Source organism: Apodemus sylvaticus, chromosome 6, assembly GCF_947179515.1.
Source record: "Apodemus sylvaticus chromosome 6, mApoSyl1.1, whole genome shotgun sequence".
In the NCBI taxonomy this organism is placed as follows: Eukaryota; Metazoa; Chordata; class Mammalia; order Rodentia; family Muridae; genus Apodemus; species Apodemus sylvaticus.
The window spans coordinates 136959751-136982881 of NC_067477.1; positions in this window are offsets into that span (position 1 = coordinate 136959751).

The window sequence follows — 23131 nt, forward strand, 5'->3', positions numbered from 1 at the left end:
TGAAGATATTTACTGGCCTTTTGAATTGGGAATCTTTGCTTTCTTCTATTCTTACCCTTAGATTTAATCTTCTCTTATGTCCCGGATTTCCTGGATGTTTTGGGTTAGGAGCTTTTGCATTTTGCATTTTCTTTATTGTGCCAATGTTTTCTAAGGTATCTTCTGCTCATGAGATTCTCCCTTCTCTCTCTTGTACTTTGTTGGTGATGCTTGCATCTATGACTCCTGATCTCTTTCTTAGGTTTTCTAGCTCCAGGTTGTCTCCCTTTGTGATTTTTTTTATTGTTTCTATTTCCATTTTTAGATCCTGGATGGTTTTTTCCTTCCCCTGTTTAGTTGTGTTTTCCTGTAATTCTTTAAGGGAATTTTTGTGTTTCATCTTTAAGGGCTTCTACCTCTTTCCTGTGTTCTCTTATATTTCCTTAAGGGAGTTATTTATGTCCTTCCTAAAGTCCTCTATCATCATTATGAGATGTGATTTTAAATCTGAATCTTGCATTTCTGCTGTGTTGGGGTTTCCAGGACTTGCTGTGGTGGGAGACCTGGGTTCTGATGATGCCAAGTAGCCTTGGTTTCTGTTGCTTAGGTTCTTGTCCTTGCCTCTCACCATCTGGTTATCTCTGGTGTTAGTTGATCTTGCTTTTCTGACTGGAGCTTGTCTCTCCTGTGGGCCTGTAAGTCTGTGATCTTAGGTGTGTCAGCACTCCTGTGATTCTCTCTCTCTCTCTGCTGATAATGGGGTACAGAGAGCAGGGATCTTAGGTGTGACAGCACTCCTGGGAGACCAGTTCTCTTCAGGCAGGAGCTGAATATGGAGGGTTGTGCTCAGGCAAGCAGATGGAAATTGGAAGGATCCTGTCCCAGGCTGCTCTATGGTTTTTCTGTCCTGTGTGCTCCTGGGGGATCCCTCTTTGGCCAGTTATTGGAGCAAAAGTGGTGGTCTCATTTGTGAGCTTGGGAGTGACAGCGCTACTCGGACACCAGCTCTTCAGGTGGCATTTGGATTCTGAGGGCTGTGGGAGAGCCTTAGCTCCGTAGCACAGTTGGAGATCAGAAGGCCTTATTACTTTCTTTACACTGCTCTGCCTATGGGATTTGCCCCCATACAGGCACCAAGGCCCACCATTTTTATAGTTTCTTCATACTTGCTCCTCCCTGAATTGTCCTGGTTTGTGTTCTCTGTTGTCCCTGTGTCCTGCACACTTGTTTATCATAGGGAGTGTCCCAGGGCACATACATGTGCTTGCTAGAAGGACTGTCTACACTCAAAGCGCCTGCCCTGGCCTAGAGCTCTGCCTTTGCCTTATGCTATCTTTACCTTTGATTCTTTGAATATTATTCATTTACAGAAAAAAGCTGGGCTTGGCCAGCCCTTGTATTTCAGGAAGCTGAAGATACTAGATAACTATAGTCAGGCATCACACGCACTCAAGTGGCAAGTGGAAGGAGCTGGGGATACAAAGGGTTGTTTACTTTAATTCAAATAGAAAAAAGGATTAAAAATAAAACACACACACATATATATAGTCTTTTAGATGTTGAGATATATCTTGGAGACAACTAAGTATTTAAGGAGAATTAGGGTCTCAGAGTAGGAAGAGAGACAGAAATTTAATAAGGCAGTCAGAGAAGATCTCAGTCAAAAGGCCTTGGTCAGTGAGCCAACAGAATTCCCATTTGTCACAATCTGAACTCCCCTGATCTGTAAAGTAGGAAGGAGTGTGAGCGGCATTATTAAGTTTATCAGGGAGTTATTGGGAAAATATGAGATAATATGTGTATACAGTGTTGCACTCTAAAGGAGCACCCAGCATCCCTATTTTCTTAACTCAGTGACCCCAAAATGGGATGTGTGGGGTCTGTCAAAAAAAAAAAAGGGCAGTAGGCCAAAGTAGAACGTGTGTGGTGAAAGAGTTCATCATCACTTCGAGTCTCCGCCTTGTCACATGCTGGTGACCTTGGACCACGTGAGAGCTCAGTTCTCTCACATTTAAAGTAGATTGTACTGTTTTAGATGGGTGTGAAATTGAAGACTGTGTGCAGGGTCCAGAGAAAAAGGGTCAATGGCAGGTGTTTGCTCTTTTCTGAGTGTGATGTTGGTGAACACACGATCACACGGATCCAAAGCCTTCCAGTGTGCATGGAGTTTCAGGACAGGGTTGCTGATGCTGGAAGACTGTATCTTCTGACTTCCTTAGCACCAAGTGAAGTTTTGTTATGATTCTTTACTTTCCCCAGTCCAGTTTAGGCACATGGTGGAAGGGAAGCTAATGGGTCCTGAAGGTGCCAGGGTTGTGACTGGTGGGGAACAACCTTAGTCTCTGCTCTTGTAAGCTAACTGAACACAGGCCATTGATACAGCTTGCCAGTGGGAAATGGAGGCTGAAGCACTGGTTCACATAAGTAGCTCATAATTTCTTGCTGCTGAGAAGGGAAGGGATTTTTTTATCTAAATTTAATAGAACAATCATCCACTCTGATTGAATTCTCGGGAAAACCTCCTCATCTCCTTCCTCCGTTTTGTTTCAGAGCACACGGCTTCACATTTAAACATGGGAGAGAGAGGAATTGCTGTCCAGTTGCAGTTTCTCATTTGGCAGGCAAGCAGCCATTTTCTCAGGATTTGACAGAATATGATCTCTCATTTAACCGGCTTTCTAACACCGCCCCTGAGCCAGGCTGAATTGAATCAGAACCCCGTGCAATCATTGTCTTGGCTGAAGATTCACACTTACAGTTTTTCCCCCCAGAATGTTTAGTGTGGTCACCGCGGATGCTGAGAAAAACAAGCAGGAAACAAAATACATGCCAAGGTGAGATGGGATGTGCTGCTGTTTCCAACAGGGCTGCCTCACTTCTGCCTTTTAACAATCCTCTACAGTCATTAGTCTTTCATTCAGTCTGTAAATAATTAAACACTTTGAATGGTGCATAAAGCAAATAATATCATCTCTGGTTTCTTCCCTCAGGGAACTTACTATTCAGTTGGAAAGATAAGATGGTGCCAAATAAGTAGAGGTATGGAGCCAGAGCACACAAAGGAATGGCAAATATGGCAACTCAGAAAAGCAAGACAAAGGCTTTTGCTTGGAATAATTTCATGGATCAGTTTTAATGGCTTGAGTGGAGAAGGGAAGAGATGAGGTATATGGAGACTTACCTTGAGGAGCTGGGCAGGTCAGCATTCTGAGATCCAGGAACAGGTGCATAAGTGTGCTGTGGTCTGTGGTTATTTTTTAAAGTTGACTTGAAATAAGTCATTTATAGCTAGGCAGCAGCAATCCAAAAGGCTGAGTGTTCCTAGAGAGGCTACATGGAGGAAGACCAAGCAGCAAACTAGCATGATAATCCAGGCAGGAAGGAGTAATGAACTTTGAGGGTTCATAGGAAGATTGGGCTTCAGAAAGGCTTTGAGAATTTCCAGCCTAGCTTCTACAGGTGCTGTCTTCCAAGATTCTTTGTCCCATGGCTTTGAGTGAGACATCATGGATGACAACTTTTCTTTGTGTGTGACCAGACATCTCTTTCTAGCTTAGCCCTGGCACTAAGACCATTTGAGAAGAGTCACACCTCATTTGTAGCTGTGTTCCTTAGTGTCATATATAGTACCATGGAATGAGAGAGTTGGAGCTAAGGGATGCTTAGATCCAATCCCCTGTGTTTTATAGATGAAGACACAGGCTCACAGAGAGGTCCACCTTGTTGCTTAAGGCCTAAATACTTAGAAATAGATTGGACCTAAAATTATGTATTCTGATTCTGAAGCTGGTGGTCTTTCCTGATTGCAACCTTACCCTAATTTAAAAACAAAAAAGCCAAAATATGGTTCCAGCTCTTACAGCAAAGACTGACCACCTGCTCACTATGGTTTCTTATTGTTCAAATTAATCGACTTTTCTTACTTTTCCCGTTACTGTGGGACCGAGTGCTGGGAATGGAAGGCAAGAGGCTTATGACTGCTCACGCTCAGGCTTAGCTACAGACACTCTGTTGCCTAAATGCCTGTCTCTTCCCATATTTGATAACTAGACATTGATGGACACAGGAATTGTGGAAGCACTGTGCTGAGTGATGGTGTGTCTGACATCTCAAAGTCTTGATGATTTCCTAGAGAAGACCTTTGTGCCCCACCCTGTCCTCTCTCCCTCCTGAATTGGAGGGAGAAGGAACAAGAGAGATGTCAGTCCTCACTATTGGAGGCACAAGTCAGGAAATCCCATCTAGGGAGCCTCAAAGGACTCTAAAGTCACTTATGAAGAAACAAATTTAACTTTAGTTGGAACACAAATAAGTTCCCAATTCAGACCCCAATGACTTATGTAAGAGCTTCTGAGTCCTTTTCTGCTTCTTTTCCCCCATGTTCTGACTCTAGAGAGGTAAAGGAAGGTACCTCTAGATTTCTTTCCTAAATGCAGCAGGCCATAGATTCTGATTGATAAATAGATAGAAATCTTAATCATAAACGGAGACAGAATGGTAATACATACATTAGAGTAGAAATTCTATTTTCTCTACTGGGTCTATGTTTTATTATTTAAAATGACCAAATCATCTAGCATTTTATTATTTAAAATGACCAATTTTCATCTAGCAGCAGACCTAAAACCATCCTAGATGACATAATTTTCAAAGGCAGTGGGAAAATATAAAAATCCATCAAATGACATTTCTTTAAAGTGACGTGAGCAGGTTCCACACAACCTGATAATCCTTGTATGGGAGGAAGGGATGTGCTCCAAGAAAACACAGGCAGGTGCAAGGGACCAGCATGAAGCACGCACCCAACGGAAATGACACGAGCAGAGAAAGCTAAAGGAGGAACCAGACAGCACTGTGAGGAGGGTCATGGAAGGCTCAGCAGTGACACTGGAGACCTTTTCAACTGTGGAGTGGAGGAAACTAGATAAACCTGAGGGCTATTGGGGACTGTGGGGGAGATTTTAACAGTGACACAATCAGAGCACATTAGGAAATCACTCCAGTTGCTGTAAGGCATTGCTCAGAGCAGGAAGTGGGAGGACAGGGAGGCAGGCGGAAGGAATCGGGGCGTGTGGGTCTGAGAGTTCTTGTCAGACAGGCTAGGATGCTTAGATTCATCCAGGGCCATGGGGTTGGTCTAAGAGAAGAACTGGAATGGTGGGGGACACTGGATTCTGACATTCTGACTCCGCCCTTAGGGCTTGTGCACCAGGGGTTGGAAAGCTGTAGCCCATGGGCCAAATCCAGTCTCCTATCTATTTTTGTATGGCTCAGAAGAAATGAATAATTTTACATGTGGTTAAAACGTATTAATTAATTTTATGAAAACTGTACAAAGTTTAAAAATGTGCCTATATTATTACTGGTATATGCCGTTGTTTAAGTATTATCAATGGGCCTTGTGATGCTTAGTATTTTAATTGAGGCAAAACTGAATAATTGTGATAGAGACTGATAGCTAACAAAGCCTGGGCCTTGAGAGAAAGCTTGCAGATTTGCTCATAACTAGAAATGACATCAAAGGAACCAAGGGTAGGAGGTATATTAGGAGGTGAGGAAGGAATGTCCTGCTAATGGAATAATGAATAAAGGAGTCTTGAGAACAGCAGCAGCAGCAGCAGCAGCAGCAGCAACAACAACAACAACAACAACAAAACACTGTAGGATGACTGAATGGCCACCTCCATGGGGTCCTATGGATGCATCCTGGAGAATGATGTAGGTGCCTGGTGTAGACTGCAGAAGAGGGCTTTCTCTTCTTTTTCCTATAGGAGAGGACTGAGCAACGAGAGCTTGGAACAGATGAATTCCCCGAGTCACCAGCCTAGTGAACATGACGGAGCATAGAATCTGGTCTCTGTCACAATAAAATGTGGCGCCAGTCCTGAGCCATCTTCTCGGATGTGAGAGAAGAGATATAGACCCATTTTTTGCTTGTCATTGTATTTATAGTTTTGCTGCTCTCAGATGCTTCGTTCTTTCCCCTTTCCTCTTGTTCTGCAATAATTTGAGTTGGTATCGAGTAATTATAAAAACAATATGCTTTGTGCATTTTGACTCCTGTGCCTGAGAATCAGACTTCTGCTGTGTTAGAAGTCTTGGTGGCTAAAGGCAAAATTATTTCATCAGTGACAAGAATAGATTCATGGCATAGAAGCTAAGAGACAACTCACCACCTGTAAGCAGGAAAGGTGGCGATCAACTTCGCTCTGATGGCTCTGGCTGCCTACCAAGGAGAAGGCAGGTGGTCATTGCATAGAAGTGGGTGAGTCTGAGAAAGACACGATGGGGTCATTGTTAATGTGGAATTGCTGTGTAGGGATACAGGAAAGGACACTGAGGGCTGTAAGCCTGAAAACAACTTTGGTTCTTTATGAAGTTCTAGTCAGGTCTCGGGGACTTGTAACAAATACTAGACATGATGCTCACACACATACACACACACACACACACACACACAGAGAGAGAGAGAGAGAGAGAGAGAGAGAGAGAGAGAGAGAGAGAGAGAGAGAGAGAGAGAGAGGCTACAGTTACCAGACAGCCAGAGACCTGAAGGCAAAGCCCCTGCTCCCATTTTTCTGCATATTTTATAACACACTCATACTTCCTCCCATATTCTATTTCCTTTTGGTGTTACTTGGAGGTTTCTTTTTATTTCACCTATTAATGAATAAAATTCAGATAAGACTAACACCAAGATGGAATTTGATGAGATAGAGATAGATAGATAGGTAGATAGATAGATAGATAGATAGATAGAGGGAGGGAAGGAGGGAGAGGGAGGGAGAGAGGTATTTTTCAAGCATGTGCTGGGCTTTGTATTTAGTAGTAGAGCATGGTAATCATTGTTTATTATACTTCCACAGTTCCAACCATTTTCCCATCCTTTCTTATAACAAATGTTGCATCCTGGCATAGCTCCAGGTTGGCCTCCAAACCATATCACACACCCTGGCTCCAGAGATGGTGTGGTCCAGCTACAGTGTTTCTCCTGGAGCTTCTAAACTCTAGTCAAGGCATGGAGGATGGAAGGTTGAATACTTGAGGCCCGAGCAGTTCTGTTGTGGAATTTTCAGCAACTCTTTACTTTGTGTCTTTTCTGGACCTGACAGTTTATTTCTTTCTGTGATTTCATAAATGACACAAGTCTCCTCCATTTTAAATTCTATGCTATCTAAAGTAATTCTCTTTTGCTTTCAAATAATAACATTAACATAGGATCCATAAACTCCTATGTAGCCCATGAACTTCAGGTATATACTAACTTTATAGGTAAGAGAAGGCAATGACTGTTTAAAACCATCCCGGAAATGGATGAATCCAGCCCCAGCAGTAGATTATGTGGCTGTGTGCTCAGGACTGTTTAAACTAGTTTATGTCATGTTCAAAGTACTTTCTTTCATAAAAACACAAATGGCTTGTCTTTTCCTCAGAGCAGAGAGACTATAAACATGGTGCAGGATGTGAGAAGGGATGGGAAGCATATTTATTTGTATTGGCCTTGGAAGCTCAAGAGAAAAAATGAAAACAAACAAATAATGATAATAATAATTTTTTAAAAGCCTGCAAGTGTTGACTACCAAAGACAGAACAAATTGTTCCTAAAGTTTTACAACATAAAACAGGACAAATCTTGAAAATTACATTGACAAGTGCATACAACAGTATTATTTTTTTCTTAATTAAACTGACAAAGATCCCGAGTTCTACATAAATCAACACAGAGCAACAAATCTACAGTGTTAAGAGAAGTTCAGTAAAAGTTGCTGGGAGGAAAATGCAAGGGAACTCATAATGAAATAATTTTCTCTCTCTCTCTCTGACTTGACTTGATATCCTTGGGATAGCTGGGTGGGGTGGGAGGTGGCAGGGATCTGTGAGTCAATTTCCAGGGTCAGCCATAGCGCGCGCGAGGTGGGGGGGATGCAAAACAGATTCAGCCTTACTTTCTTCTGTGTTTTGAGTAAAAGAAACGTGAAATTTAAATACAAGTTAGAATAAGTATCAAAAGAACTGACCCAACTCCTGGCTGTGGGCTGAGGAGGGCTCTGAAGGTAACTAACCACTTTCCACCACGGTGTTCCCATCCCAGTCAGCATAGCACACCTCTGCCTCTTCTGCTCCCTGCCTCCTGCTTCCTGCTTCCCTCAGTAGAGCTATCCTTGGGCAATCTTCCTGATGTCTCTGTTGATACACTGCATGAACTCAAACCACATTTATTTATTTATTTATTTATTTATTTATTTACAACTCATTTCATTATATTTAGGATGGCTTTATTTTTCATTTTTCATTACATAGATCCAAAGTACATATGCCAAGTACTGGGCTTCTCACATAAGCCCTTGCCAAGCCAATCAGTAATGGCACTGCTTCATGACGTTCTTACAGAGCCAGAATCATCAATGTGGCTTTCAGAAAGTCACAGCAGCAGTCAGAGCTGGCCCATACAGTGAAATCAGCTTGTCACCTCTAAATTAATTAGGAAGGCAGGCTTTAGGGGTAATCCGAATTGGGTTTATCACACACACACACACACACACACACACACACACACACACACACACACACACCATTGCTTCTGTGTAGACTTGCTCTGAATCTCATTGGTGAAATCGGAGCTTATGGTGTCCTGAATTGAACCCGGGATTTGTCCTCCTCACAGGGGCAAAGCATAGAATGCAAACAATTGTCCTGAAGGAAGACCTTATATTCAATCGATCCCCAGGAACAAGAGGCACTGCATGCCAGGATGGACTGAGGCAGGGGTGGATGGAGTGGGTGGTGGATGGGGATGGGCCATTGGGGTGGCCAGAGCAAGCCAGGAGGCTCAAGTGGGGAAAAGGGAAAGTGTGGCCATTTTTAAGAAGGAATCAGACTGACTCTTCCTCCCAGCTGGAAAGTGGGTTTCAATAGTGGAGGAGGTTGCCTCTTTTTGCCTAATGCAACTTCCTTGTTTGGATTAATACACACACACACACACACACACACACACACACACACAACATTTCATTCCGATTCAGCTCTTTCCAGATTTGACAGCTGGTTCAGAGGATAGGCTCAGACTGGTTGGTTTTTATATCAAACACACACCCATAAGGAAGTTCCTTACCATCTCCAAATGAGCTAACCCTAAGAGCAGTCTCTCCAGGATTTCCAAGCCACTAAGAGGTCATATCATCACAAAACACAGAAAAAGTTACTAGAGGTTTACCACTGTGCAACTGGGCCCTCCCTGAGCATTGGATGTTTTGTATAGCCTGGGTTTGTCCTTCTACCTTTGGGCCTCCTAGCCAGTGATGCAAATCAGGGCTCAAGAAGAGCTGTGCACTGCTTCAACTGTTCCCAGTTTCTGCTTTAAAGACCCCACACTTCTGAGACCATCCAGTAGTTCTTTAGAGGAGGTAAAAGGAGACTTGTGAAGACAGTCTAATTAGAGAGACCATTAGAGGGGAAGGGTTTTCTTCACACTGAAGGGACATTTCCAAATTTCTTAAGTGGTTCTTCTTGTTCATGGGTAGCTAGGTCTAGACTCTGCATCCTAGAGAAGAAGACTGCAGGGATGGATAGGTCCAGGTGGGATACCCTGTTCTATCAAGGAGTCCAACCCTGACCAGTGTCCCTAACGATAAGAGAGTGAGCCACTGCATATGAGGGGCAGTGACACTGGAACATTGGACATTCCTGTCAACCCCTGCCTCTGTATGTGTGGTGTGTTTATGTGAGTATGTTTGTGTGTCTGTGCTTGTGTGTATGTCTGTGTGTTTTGTGTGTGTGTTTGTGTGTGTGTCTCTCTGTGTGTTTGTCTGTGTGTGGTGTGTATATGTGTATATGTGCCTGTCAAACCCATGCCCTCTCTTTCTCTGTGTGTGTGGTGTGTCTGTGTCATGTGAGACAAGTCTTTTTCGATTGGGAAAGCACAATAGGTGACTAATTTCAAGAGTTCTGCCCATTGAGTAGGATGGGAATCCAGAATGAAAATTCGTTTACGACCAACAAAATCTGCTTGATTTCTCCTACCTGCCCCACCTGTGAAACTTCTGGAACAGTGTCAACATCACAAGAGACACCTTAAACCAAAAAGATTGTCATTCGTGGACTTCCTGGAGAAACCCTTTTGTAAATCAATTCCTTACAATGTACATAGCCATCCCTGAAAAAACACCCCTACATTCACATCACTCATCATTTGGCCTGACCTCTCCTCCTCCAGCCCTCTTCAATCCTTTCCCTGCTCCATCAGTGTCTGGGTGGGCTGACCTCCACAAACTACCTGACCTACATGTGTCCCTGACAGCTGGCTTCTAGCTGGAACTGATAGAGTGCCAACAGGAGACAGAGAACTGGACTCCATCCCTGCTAGATACTCAACATGGTCAGGTGACTACAGCTCCTGATAGTGGCTTTCCTGTCACCAGGATGTAGTGATGACACTTTCTTCTTTGTTTTCAGGCCATAGAGTAGGAATGCCCTTCTCCTGTGGCTACTACTGGAAGCCAGATGCTCATGTTGGTTCCCTAACCCTGCACATCCCTCTGAAGGCAATCCTTCATTAATTAGATCCTCTTCTTCAGAATAGGATTGTTTTTCTCTAGGACCTTGACTGATGACGTAAGCAAGATTATTCTTTTGGTTGTTTTCCCAGCAGCAGAAATGGTTACAGTGATCTGGTCACTTTGTCCGATGTGCAGTCTGTTAGCCACTCCATGCCTATCAGTTCTGATGCAGGCCGGCAGCCTAGGCCTCTGGGTCAGCCTGTGGCTGCCTGTCACTGTGGGATAATGTTTGGATGGCGTCAGAGCTCTGTAGTGAGGACCTGACAAGGTACCGACCCTGGTCTCATCCGAGTTCAAGCTGCATTTCTAGCCGTGATATCGCTTTTGCACTTGACTGATTTAAATACTTTCTCTGGTGTCTATTTCTTCATCTGTGACATGTGCTCATGCCAGCATTCACTGGCTGGGCTGTGTGAGGACAACCAAGGCCGTGAGGAGAGCTGAGCACAGCCATCTCAGCCCTGCCCCGAGGATGAGAGGATGTGGATGTGGTCAGATGTCGTGTTTGGTCCTCTGCCTTTGGTTTCTACATAGTTGAACTCACCCGACTCTCTATCTTGTTCCAAGATGAAAAGATGCCGGAAGCCTCATGCTGGGGAATGCCTATCACAGAGTGGAACTAGCTTTTGTCTTATCTGTACAGGGTAAGGCAGAGCAAAGCAAAATCTTCCAGAAACGGAGAACATATTGGGCCTTCAGCCATCACCTTGTCAGTAAGACTTTGGGGCATAAGTGTAATATGATGACTCTCTGACACCTCAAAAATCTCAAAATGTATATATTCCCCAGTGAGAACCAGCCCTATGGTGACTCAGAAGAATGCTCTGAGCTTCTACATGGCAAATGACCCATAATGGAGGCTGTGGAGTTCTGGAGAAATCTTTCTTCTGTGAGTTGGTGGAACACAGACCAAGCTATAGGCAGCTTCTGGAGGAGGAGTTTTCCAGGAGCTCAGTCCTCAAGGAGAGCTAACTAAAGCTCTTTTTTGTTAGTACCATTTCTTTGGCATTTTTTTTTTGTTGTTGTTGTTGTTATGCAGGATTAGAAGACTGGGTAGCTATTTGTTCATTTGTCTATCTATCTATCTATCTATCTATCTATCTATCTATCTATCTATCTATCTATCTATCTATCCATCCATCCATCCATCCATCCATCCATCCATCCATCTATCTATCTATCTATCTATCTATCTATCTATCTATCTATCTATCTATCTATCTATCTATCTATCCATCCGTCTACCTACCTACCTGTCTATCCATCCATCTATCCATCTATCTATCTTTCTATCTATCTATCTATCTATCTATCTATCTATCTATCTATCTATCTATCTATCTTTCTATCTAACTATCTATTTTCTCCTTATGTATTTCAGAGTGACCTGGAATTCCTAGTCTTCCTGCCCTAACATCCTGGTATTAGGAATGCGGGCATGCTGGGCTCTAGGTGATGGTTCTTGACTGTGCCTGGGCCCATCTGGGAGCTAAGAAGATGCTGACTCTATGGTTTCAGCCTGATTTTCAGAGGACAAGGATGACCTAGATAATCAAAAGCTGTTGCTGCCCCCATAGGAATCTTTATATATAAATACCTGTTTGCATTTCAAGTTTGTCTTTGTCCCTCCCAGAGGCTGGGGATGGGGGGAAGGGCCTTGTTTAGAGGATCCCCAGCTTTAGCCACAATTGAATATTGGGCAAATCTCAAGATCAAGACATCTCCATTGGTTCTCTTCCTTTCTTTTTCTTTCTTTCTTTTTTAAAATTTTTTAATTAATTAATTTATTTATTTATTTTGGTTTTTCAAGACAGGGTTTCTCCGTATAGCCCTGGCTGTCCTGTAACTCACTCTGTAGACCAGGCTGGCCTCGAACACAGAAATTCGCCTGCCTCTGCCTCCCAAGTGCTGGGATTAAAGGCGTGCACCACCACTGCCCGGTCTCCATTGGTTCTCACATGTAACTTGTCTGGCTGCCTCTGTGGTGAGAGCATGTGTGTGTGGGAAGACTGAAAAGTTCTTCATTAACTATTAGTTATTCTGTAGTCAGCCCTTGCTTGCTGAGGATTTCCAATCACAGCTGGAAATCTGTGGTGACTTGTCTCTGTGTAGTCTCACGTGTTTTTTGATTGGTCCATGTCTTTGAATTGGTTCTGGTTTAGTAGTTGGGATTCTGGCTCCTTCTTCTCTTCTGTACCCTTTCTGCCCCATGCTATTTATCACCCTTGTCAGTTTCACCAAGCAAACACAATCCCAGGCACTCAAAGACGAAGAAATGAGTTTATGAGTGAGTTAACAGTGTGTCGTAATCTCCTTGGCAGAAAGAAGTTGTTCTAAGTAACAACTTCTTCCCCTGCCTTTTGACTATTAAGGCAATAGCCACCATAAAATTAGAATTTTTCCAGGGAAAAGGAGAAACCACTGATTCCTCTGCCAGCCAGAAGGGGAGCTGGTCTCCCAGGAGGAGATTTCAATCTGAGAAGTTGTCAGTTCTTCTTGTTGAAGAGACAAAGGTGGGGTAGGACCACATCCTGACAGGGGCTGCTTTGTTATGCATCTCCCTTCTCCTCTATGTAAATCTTAGCTTCACGTCAGGACTCTGGCAGTCATTGGGCCTCTGTTTCTCTTTCCAATGTGGACACATTAGATCAATCTCTTTTTCCTATTTTTACTATTATTTTCTGTTTTTTTAGTTTTTACTTTTAATTCTTTTAAATTTATTTTTTTATTTTTGAAACATTATCTTTAGGCCAGGTAGGTCGCATGACCTTGAACTTTTGATTGTCCTGCATTTACCTCCTTAGTGCTGATGGTCCAGGTATATGACACCATGTCCTGGATATGTAGTGCTGGGGGTTAGGTAAGCACTCTACCAACTGGCTATATCCCTAGTCCTCTTCTCTGTTTAATGACCTACTGAGGATGAATAAACAAACTAGCAGGTTATGGGTGCTGGGACTCAGGTACTGACACTAACAACACCAGCTATGTTGGAGAGATTCTTGGAGGAGAGTGTTGAAGTGAATCACAGCCTTCCTGTGCCTGGCTCTCCGTGAGTTTTCTTGGTTGCAAGTCTGCATACCTGCTCCTCTCTTTGCTTGGGTTAATATCCTCTGTCATGGATTGAGGTAGCTGGTCATTGCGGCCAGCTGTCAAGTCTAGTGGAGCCCTTGATCTCACTGAGCCAGGTCATGCCTGTGTTCAGGGAGCCTCAGGGAGAGCAGGATGGAAGCTTTTATTTTAAATGACAATGTGGGACCAAAATAGGAAATGACCTCATGCTTACTCTGCTGGCTGGCTTTGTGTGTCACCTTGACACAGGCTGGAGTTATCACAGAGAAAGGAGCTTCAGTTGGGGAAGTGCCTCCATGAGATCCAGCTGCGGGTCATTTTCTCAATTAGAGATCAAGTGGGGAGGGTCCCTTGTGGGTGGCACCATCCCTGGGCTGGTAGTCTTGGGTTCTATAAGGAAGCAAGCTGAGCAAGCCAGGGAAAGTAAGCCAGTAAGTAACATCCTCCCCCCACCCCTCATGGCCTCTGCATCAGCTCCTGCTTTCTGACCTGCTTGAGTTCCAGTCCTGACTTCCTTTGGTGATGAACATCAGTGTGGAAGTGGAATAAACCCTCCAACCTGCTTCTTGGTCATGGTGTTTGTGCAGGAATAGAAACCCTGACTAAGACACCTACTAATAAGGCTGGGTTTTGATTTATCACTGCTAGGCAAAGTTCCAATTAGACTGCATATTTATGAGCAAATTGTTGAGCACCCCTGGGCCTCAGTTTCCCGTTTTGCACATGGAAGGGATTGAAATGCATAATTTCTAAAGTGCTTTCTAGACTGATTTTCTCTACACTGCTCTGCCGCTGTGCCTCTCTAACAGATGCCACCTTACTGTTACCCAGCAGTCACTTGGAATCCAGGAATTTGCTGTTGAAAACCACAGTGTCCTGTGGGAAGTGGTATCCAGCCTGCATCCATGTCTGAATCCGGCATCCCTGCACTTTCCTCATCTTCCATCATCAGCCCTTCCTCCTGGGCTAACTGGCTTTCAAAGGGATTTATTATGAGGATGGTGGCTTCACTGACCTGGGGAAAGTGACATCTCTTGCCAAAGACAGCTGAACACAGAGGCTGGTTAGGGTTTCCTCAGTTCCTTTATCCATCATGTTTTTGCTACAACAGTAGGTCAGTGGAGGCCAAATCCAGTCCTCAGTTATCCTTTTGTTTTCCGTAGATGTTCCAGCAAGGGCCATTCTACAATCCATAGATACTTTTGCACTGAAATGGCATTTGACAACAAATCTTTGAGAAATAATGGCATTGACATTATATCTCTGTTAGAGTAATTTACTCCTCACAATAATTTTGACTTAGTTTGTTATACACAGTGTGTTATTTTAATCTTCTTTCCCATTATTATTGATGAGGGCTCTTGGAAAAAGATTAGAAGATTGGTTGAAAATAATCCTCAGTGAATTTAAAACTATAATAGGGATGTGAATACAGATTAAAGCCAATTAAAGGCTGCTGTGGATGCATTAGCAGATGATTACCTGATGAATTGGGAACACAACGCCAGCACTGTTGGCAAGATTTGCCTCTTCCCTTCCTCATATTGCCCTGAAGATTTGCCTCCCTGGTCCTGTTGCCTTCTGGGTGCTCATCTCAGCCTTCAGTCCTCTTTCTCACATTCCTCCCTTTTCCTGTCATGTTCTCCCTATGCAGAGATTTAAAAAAATGCTTTGTTCATGGTGCAGAGCTCTTGGCCCTTTAACTTCCATCTTCTTTAGAAGCTTTCTTCTTTCAGTTACCAGGCCAATCTTATCTATGACATCATTTGTGTAGGGATTTCTAGTAGTTTCTCAAGACACTAGTAATTATTTCTAAGAAATATGGGGTATGATCACTAAGCAAACATCCCTTGTAGTGTTGAATTAAAAGTAAAAGATGGTTTCTATTTTCCTTCCCTCACTTCCCATTTCCTTCCTTCCCTCCTCTTCCCTTTCTTTCTTTTCCTTTTCTTTCTTTTTTTTCTGGACTTCTCCAAGCCATTAAAACAATATCATATTTTATGAATTTGCCAATAGAAAATATAGTACTCATTTTTTTCCAACAAGTGGGATACTTAATATAGGGCATCATTGGAGAATAAGGAAAACAGACTGTGAAAATGTGGCAGCCCCATGTCTGGAGTTTCTAAAGCCTGAGATGTTGGAAGCTGGTGGTTCCAGTTGCTCACTTCACACACGCACAGTCAGCTCACAGATCCCACTCGCCTCAGACGAACATCATACAAATCCGTCGGAGTATAAGCTTGTGGTTCTCTATGCTCAGCTTTCTTTCTCTTGTAATCTGTGAAACTGTTCATGCTAATGCGTCACTGCTTTCTCTGCTTGGATGTAGTCATGCCAGGGCATGCCAAAGGACACGAGAGAAGGTCAATTGGGTGTCCTTTGACCTGTAACAAACATTCTCTCTTTTTATTATTATTCATTTATTTTATTTATTTACATTTCAAATATTGTCCCTCTTTCTGGCCCCTTCCACAAATCTGCCACCCCATCCCCCTCCCTTCACCTCTAAGAGGGTGCTCTCCCATTCACTTCCACATCACCCCTCTAGCATTCTCCTTCTCTGGGGCATCATGCTTCCACAGGACCAAGTACATCCCCTCCCACTAAGGCCAGACCAGGCAGTCCTCTGCTACATTTGGTGAGGGCCACAGACTAGCCCATGTATGTTCTTTAGTTGGTAGCTTAGTCTCTGGGAGTTCTGAGGGGTCTGGTTAGCTGATAGAGTTGTTTTTTCCTATGTGCTTGAAATCCCATTCAGCTCCTTCAGTTCTTCCCCTAACTCTTCCATAGAGTTCCTGAGCTCAGTCCAACAGTTAGCATTTGTATAAATATCTGCATTTGTCTCATTCAGGTGCTGGCAGAGCCTCTCAGAGGACAGCCACACCAGGCTCCTGTCTGTAAGCACCTCTTGGTATCAGCAATCGTGTTGGGGTTTGGTGTTGAAGACCCCCCAAAACCTAGGGTGCCCGAGCATCCCATGCCTCAGAAGGCAACACCCAAATCACTCAAGAGAAATGGTCTCAATGCAATAACATAAGGATTTTTTTTTTATTCCAGAGCTCTGGGGTCCACAGCCATACACTGCGCAGGAGTCGAGGACTGTGGGACCCTGAGTGCCGAATCGCGACAGCTTTTATAAGTTTACAACAAAGCCCGCGAATCACAAACCAATCATTTCTTAGCCTGGAGAGCCCAAGAAATGCAAGCCAATTGATTTGTACCACTCCATAGTTTTTAGGCCAATCAGTTTAAATTATCTGAGCTCAGTTCAGTTGACCAATTAGTTTCCTATTTTCTTGAATGTCTATAGCTGCATGAACTCCTGCATAGGGTTAATGGCATAAGCAGTTTACAGAAGCAAGATAAGCTTAGCTCATTTCCAGTTACCCTATGGGGCCAGGATCACATATTCAAGGCCTTTTTGCTAGCTCTAAATAAAGGGCTGGCTCTGGAATGTGACCTTTTACCTAGTTTCTAACAAAGAGCACAAAGAGTGGGCTCTGGAATATGAAGTGTTTGGGGCCCCTTAGAAGGCTAGAGTTAGGCTGTATTTTCTATTCTTAAAGTGTCTACTGGTATGGAGCCTGTGGTGGGGTGGTCCCAAGGTCTGGATGGCCTTTCCTTCAGCCTCTTCTCCATTTTTGTTCCTGGGAGGCTACCAGGGACTGTAACATTCTCAATAGTACCATCTAGGGAAAGACAACTCTGGTCTCATTTTTCTAGAGCAGTGGTTTCTCAACAAAAAAAGTTGTGATCCCCTTGGGGATTGAATCCTTTCATAGGGGTCACATATCAGATGCATTATGATTCATAACAGTGTAACTGCCTGCGGCTATGGGGAAGCATGGTCACCTGAAGGGAAAGCTGGGGATGAAATAGAAGGGGCAGGCAGGCAGGCAAGAGAAACAAGGAACAAGACAAAGTTTTTCTGATCAAGGCTCATTGTTTAATGGGGAGCTCCAAATTTAAAGGTGGGGGGAAAACCCTTCCCTCAAAGGCTGGGAACTCATTCACAAAACCAGTTTGGTAGCTCAGCAGGTGGTTGGCTCCTCTCGGGAAGCTGAAGGTCCTTGAAGAACATTGGACTTCAGCTTGGTTGAGAGCTCCACCCTAGGTGGGGGAGGCTGTGGCTAGCACAGAGGTGTGGGATTCCCTCTCAGAGGCTGTGGGAGAGGGCACAATTCCTCCCTTTTGATTTATTAAAATTTACTGGACTGGGCAAAAGATTTACTTATGCTCCATTGTCCTGTCTGGGAATTATGGTGGCTGGCGGCCCCACCTGACTTAGGTCAAAGGTTATATATTCTCTCTTACCTGTCTTCAAGGTCACACACAGCTTGTTTGTGTTATTTGAACAAACACTGCCTGATTAGTGTTTATTATTAATAAACAAGCACAGGCTTCCAGCGAATGCCTCTGTCTTAGGTCAGATAATATAATTTCTTAGTTGCCCATCTTTGGCGGCAGACCTTCATAGCACACCCTTTTCCCAACATCAGACCATGCCACAGTGACTTACAAATAGGCACTCAGTGCATTTCTTTACAGTGACGAAAAGTTGTCATGGTGAGTCACTGAGCCAGGTGAGCCTCAGCCTGCTTAAAATAAAAACTCAGAAGTTAGGAGCGAAACAGGATTAACTTGTCTCTGGATGTCCCAAGGTATTCAATTCAGTTGCAAATTAACAACTATCAGACACAAAGCCTGACCTCCAGAGTGTGGGAGGTGGCTTTGAGAATCAACAGAGAAACTGTTACTTCTCAGAAAGAGGGGAGACTATATTCCAAATTAATTTAGCTGGCTGGTAAATATTTTTAGCCATCTTCATAATTGGAATCTCCAATATTGAATTTATTTCTAGATCAGTCCAGAGTTGAGTCAGAATAACTGACCACATTAGGAAAGAGAAGAGTCATTATAACTCCTCCTTTAGATTAATTTTTTCTAAGTCAGTTTTCACAGTCTCCATGTTCTCTGTCCCTCGAGTCTAAAAGCTTGAAGCAAGGCAGTTTATCTAATCTGGGACATAGGCAAGTAAAGGTGGGTCAAGAACACACACCCAATGCAGCTTTCCTGTCTCCATTATCAGGGCACTCAACAAGCTCACAGTGGGCATGATCTTCAGCATGCCACACCACTCACTCTGGCAGCTAGCCTGCTTCTGCAGCATTCTGCGGAAGAAACACACAAACATGCCCTCGTCCCCATACCTGGTCAGGATCATGCCATATACCAATAAGTGAATCGTTCCATCTCACCAAGTTTGCCTAGTTGTAGAATGCTATAGACGCTCAGCAAGGAGTATCGTGGCGTCCAAATTTTAAAATTTTCTTAAAAATATAAAATCATGATTTACATAATGTGCACAGGGATATAATTCTCCCCTTTTTGTTTTTTGAGAAGATATTGTTTTAAAGTTCCACAGTACCTTGTCCTTGAGAATTATAATGAGTTGAACTGTTATTAAATAGTCAAAACATCTTAAATGCTTGACTGTAATAAATAGCCAGTTCCATTATCTGTTTCAATCTGAGTTGGAACACCAAGCATAGACAATAACGCAGGCAATGACCGTGTAAGCATAGAAAATAAACGCAGCGTTTTTAGTTGCTTCTCCTGTTAGATCAGCTGCAACGAGAAAGCCTGAATAGGTATCATTAGTCACATGTACTTAATTTAATTTTCTAAAATCAGAAATATGAGTACCATTTATTTGTAATAATTAAGTCCTCTAGAATTAACATTATTATGTGGTACAGGTAGAAAATGAGTACATTGAAAACAAGTCTTTACAATTTGAGTTGCACATTCTCTAAAAACACCCAATTATTATCAAACCATTACTATTTTGATGATGTAAAGAATATGATTATATGGCCAATTGTTCCTATGTAAGGCCTATAGTCTGCCTGGGATACAAATTTTGTGGCCTATCCTTAAGTGGTCTTGTCCAGGCAATTTAGGATGAGCTCTTTTTTGAAGATTTATTAATTTATTAATAAATAATTATTAAATACACTGTAGCTATCTTCAGACACACCAGAAAAGGGCATCAGATTTCATTTTAGATGGTTGTGTAAGACCCCAAAAACCGAGGGTGCCCCAGCACCCCACGCCCCGGAAGGCAATACCCAAATCACTCACGAGAAACGGTCTCGATGCAATAGCATGAGGATTTCTTTATTCCAGAATTCTGGGTTCCACAGCCATACACCACACAGGGGTAGAGGACTGAGGACCCCTTGCAACTGAGGTCAGGGGTATTTAAAGGGGAAAAATCACAAGGCAAGGGTTGGAGGACACAATTCACAAGGCAAGGGGTGGAGGACAAAACGCGCACGGAATGGGGAAGTACAGAATGAGGAAGTAAGGAAGGTTAGAGATTTTCTGGAGCAAACATCCTTGGGGCACTGTATAGTTAAACATTGGAACTAGAACAGGGTGGGTTATCTTTCTCAAGCTGAAAACAGAAAAACAAGTTACTCTGTGCTGGGCTAGTTGTTTAGAGGTCTAAAAACATTGAGTTGGGGTCTCTCAGTTGTGAACCACCGTGTGGTTGCTGGGATTTGATCTTAGGACTTCTGGAAGAACAGCCAGTGCTCTTAGCTGCTGAGCCATCTCACCAGCCTCTGGGATGAGCTCTTAAACGTCTAGAGGACATTCATTTAAAGGAACAGTACCTTTTCTTATCTTGAATTGTATTTGCATAAAAAATAGCAACAATTTAAGAGTTAGCAGTATCTAAAACAGGAACCATTTCAAGCAATTGTAAGCCATGAGCAATATATATACAAATTAAAAGCTTGTTTTTTGTTTTGTTTTTTTTTTTTTTTTTTTTAACATTTTAAAAATAGCTGCTACAGCACCCAAGTCAATTATCTGTGCTGAAGCAGGGGGAAACTCAAAAGAATAAACATGTGATCCAATTACATGAGCTTCTCTCCCACAGTAGATGCATTCTTTATGGAATGCATGCATAAATCTATAGGAAATACAAAAGCATGCACGGAAGCAAATTTTAACAACTTGTCTTTTGGATAACAATTATTGATTTTGCCTAAAAGGCTTGCCATGCAATAGGCCAACTATCAATATTCTGCATTAGTCAATTGGATTGCTGTTTGAAACAAGGAACAAATGTTTCATCAGGTTTTTAAGACATTCTTTTCAACAAACTTTCTGGCTTCTATCCTCCAATATTTTATTTGCACACCAACAGCTTCATAGTAGGTTGTTAAAACTTTACTTGGAGATGAAAAATGGTGACTCCACATTAATGCTCCCCTTGTCAAGGAATTGCTGTGAACACATAACATAAACAACTAGCAACTGATTACAGTAGCTTCCTCTACTATCTGCAAAGCTATTTGTCTCTCTCTCACCAGTTAATTTGTATCCCTTTGAGAACACAGAAAGTTAAGTCCTTCTGTGGTGAGCTTAAGACAAGGTCTTAGCCAATTAATATCTCCTAAAAACTTTGAAAATAATTTAAAGTAAGTAAGTTATCTTTTCTTTGACTTTTCAGTGCTAATTTGTTTAGGATATAATCGATATATTGCTTTTGAATCTTTTCTGGAGCAACAACTCCTCCAAAAATTTTAATGCCCATTGTTAAGAGCAAAGGCCTGTAATAAAATTCCATGAATAGTATACACTGAAAGATTTAAAATCCTAGCTTTTCGTATTGAAGCAGAGACAAATCATTTTTTTTCTCACATAAGATAAGGTTATATCAGTCATTCCTTGAGGAAAAACTTTCCAATGATATTACTTTATTGGTTCTTTAAAATTAGCTCATTAGAAGCAAACACTTTACAATTATCAGGATGCAAAGGAAAAAACAACCTTCCAAATCCATAATAATTTTGTGTGGTGTAGAAAGGCCAGATTTTAATGCCTTCATAAGTTCTATACAGCCTTATTAACCAGATAGATCTGTCAATCCAGTTCTGCCTGAAACTTCCTAGGTGGGGTTTGCAAGGCAAAAGCACCACCACACAAGCCCCTGCCGAGCAGCTCTGTGCTTTGCATTGACTCTTTTAATCTGAGCCTATTGCCCAAGGCCCCGGCCAAGGCCACGCCCCAAGCCCACTCCTATTGCAGGGCTGCAGCCTGCAACCAGTCCCCATTGTATGAGGGTCCAATACCAAAAGGAACCTCTGCTTGAGGGTTTCCAAAAAATTCTACAGCTGCTTTTAGTAGTCTATCCACACATTCCTGGAACAGTTCAAAAGGAGCCCGTTTGATATGAAATAAATCCCCACTGAGATCTCCTTTCCAAGCTTGGGGGGTTAAATTTTGCTTCTACCACTGTATCCAATAAAGTTTGTGTAAAAGTGGCAGCAGGCCCATACTGGCCACAGCTGTTTTTAACTTTATCACTCTTGAAATCATCCTAATTACAAAATATGCGTGAGTTAAGAATCGTGAGCCTTCGATCAGACTGCAAACTGCAGTCAATGGAACCCTGGCAGTTGCTAACCGCAATTCTTAAGTTTCTCTTCCAATATTAGAGGATAACTACAACCTTAGAAAGCAAAATCCAATTTTAAACAATCTGTTCTCTTTAAAATCAATAGCAAAAGCATTAATTTCACATTACAAAGTTTGTCTGCCAGTTCTTATGTTTGAAAGCATGACAGTGCAACTTATAATACCTCATTAAAGAGACACTGTTTTAAATCTTGTCCCTATAAGTTTAATTTCTAGGATAAGAATTACATAAACTATTATGCCAATTTAGAAGTATCTTTAGAGGCCTGTTTTTCCTGAGATGGATCATGCCATGTGTTATTGTTTAAAATGATTCCAACTCTGAGTTGCCAGTTTTAAGTTAACTTTCTTGTTACCAATGTTACGATTTTTAATTATGTTCAATAACTTATAAGCCAATACTCTATAGCCAAGACATGCAAAACATATTTATACCTTTAAGACCAATCAGAAACAAAAATGAAGCGACTACATGAATCTTATAAATTTAAACCAAACATTTTTTTTTTCTTCTTCTAGTTGTAATTTCAAGAGAAAAAGCACTTTGGCTCAATAATCACTATTGTAGAGATTTTTCTAGGAGAAATGACCATCAGCATATTTGCCCTAGAACTTGAGAAGTTGCTGACCCCTTTAAAAGCAGCTTTTTCTCCAGCTGTGCTTGATTCCTAGCTAAGAACGCAGGCAGCTTAAGTCAGTCTCCACTGTGTAAACTGAATCTGGAGTAAGAGATGGACTGCCAGCAGATAAAGTTTTTAACATTTTTTTCTTTTCAACATGAAATATAGAACAACAGTTATTTAAACAACAAAACACAGACAGACACAAATTGACATGTGGACAAATTGGTGCACCAAAGACAAATAATACATAGAGAGGGAAGAGTGCTTGTAACCAGTACTAAGAATATCTCCAGTAGGGCCCATAGAGGAAACAGAACGTCTCCAGATTTCCTCTTGTCCCTAGGAGAACTCTGAAATGCATTTTACTTTTCTTTTTCTTTTTCTCTTGTTTCTAAAAATCTGTTT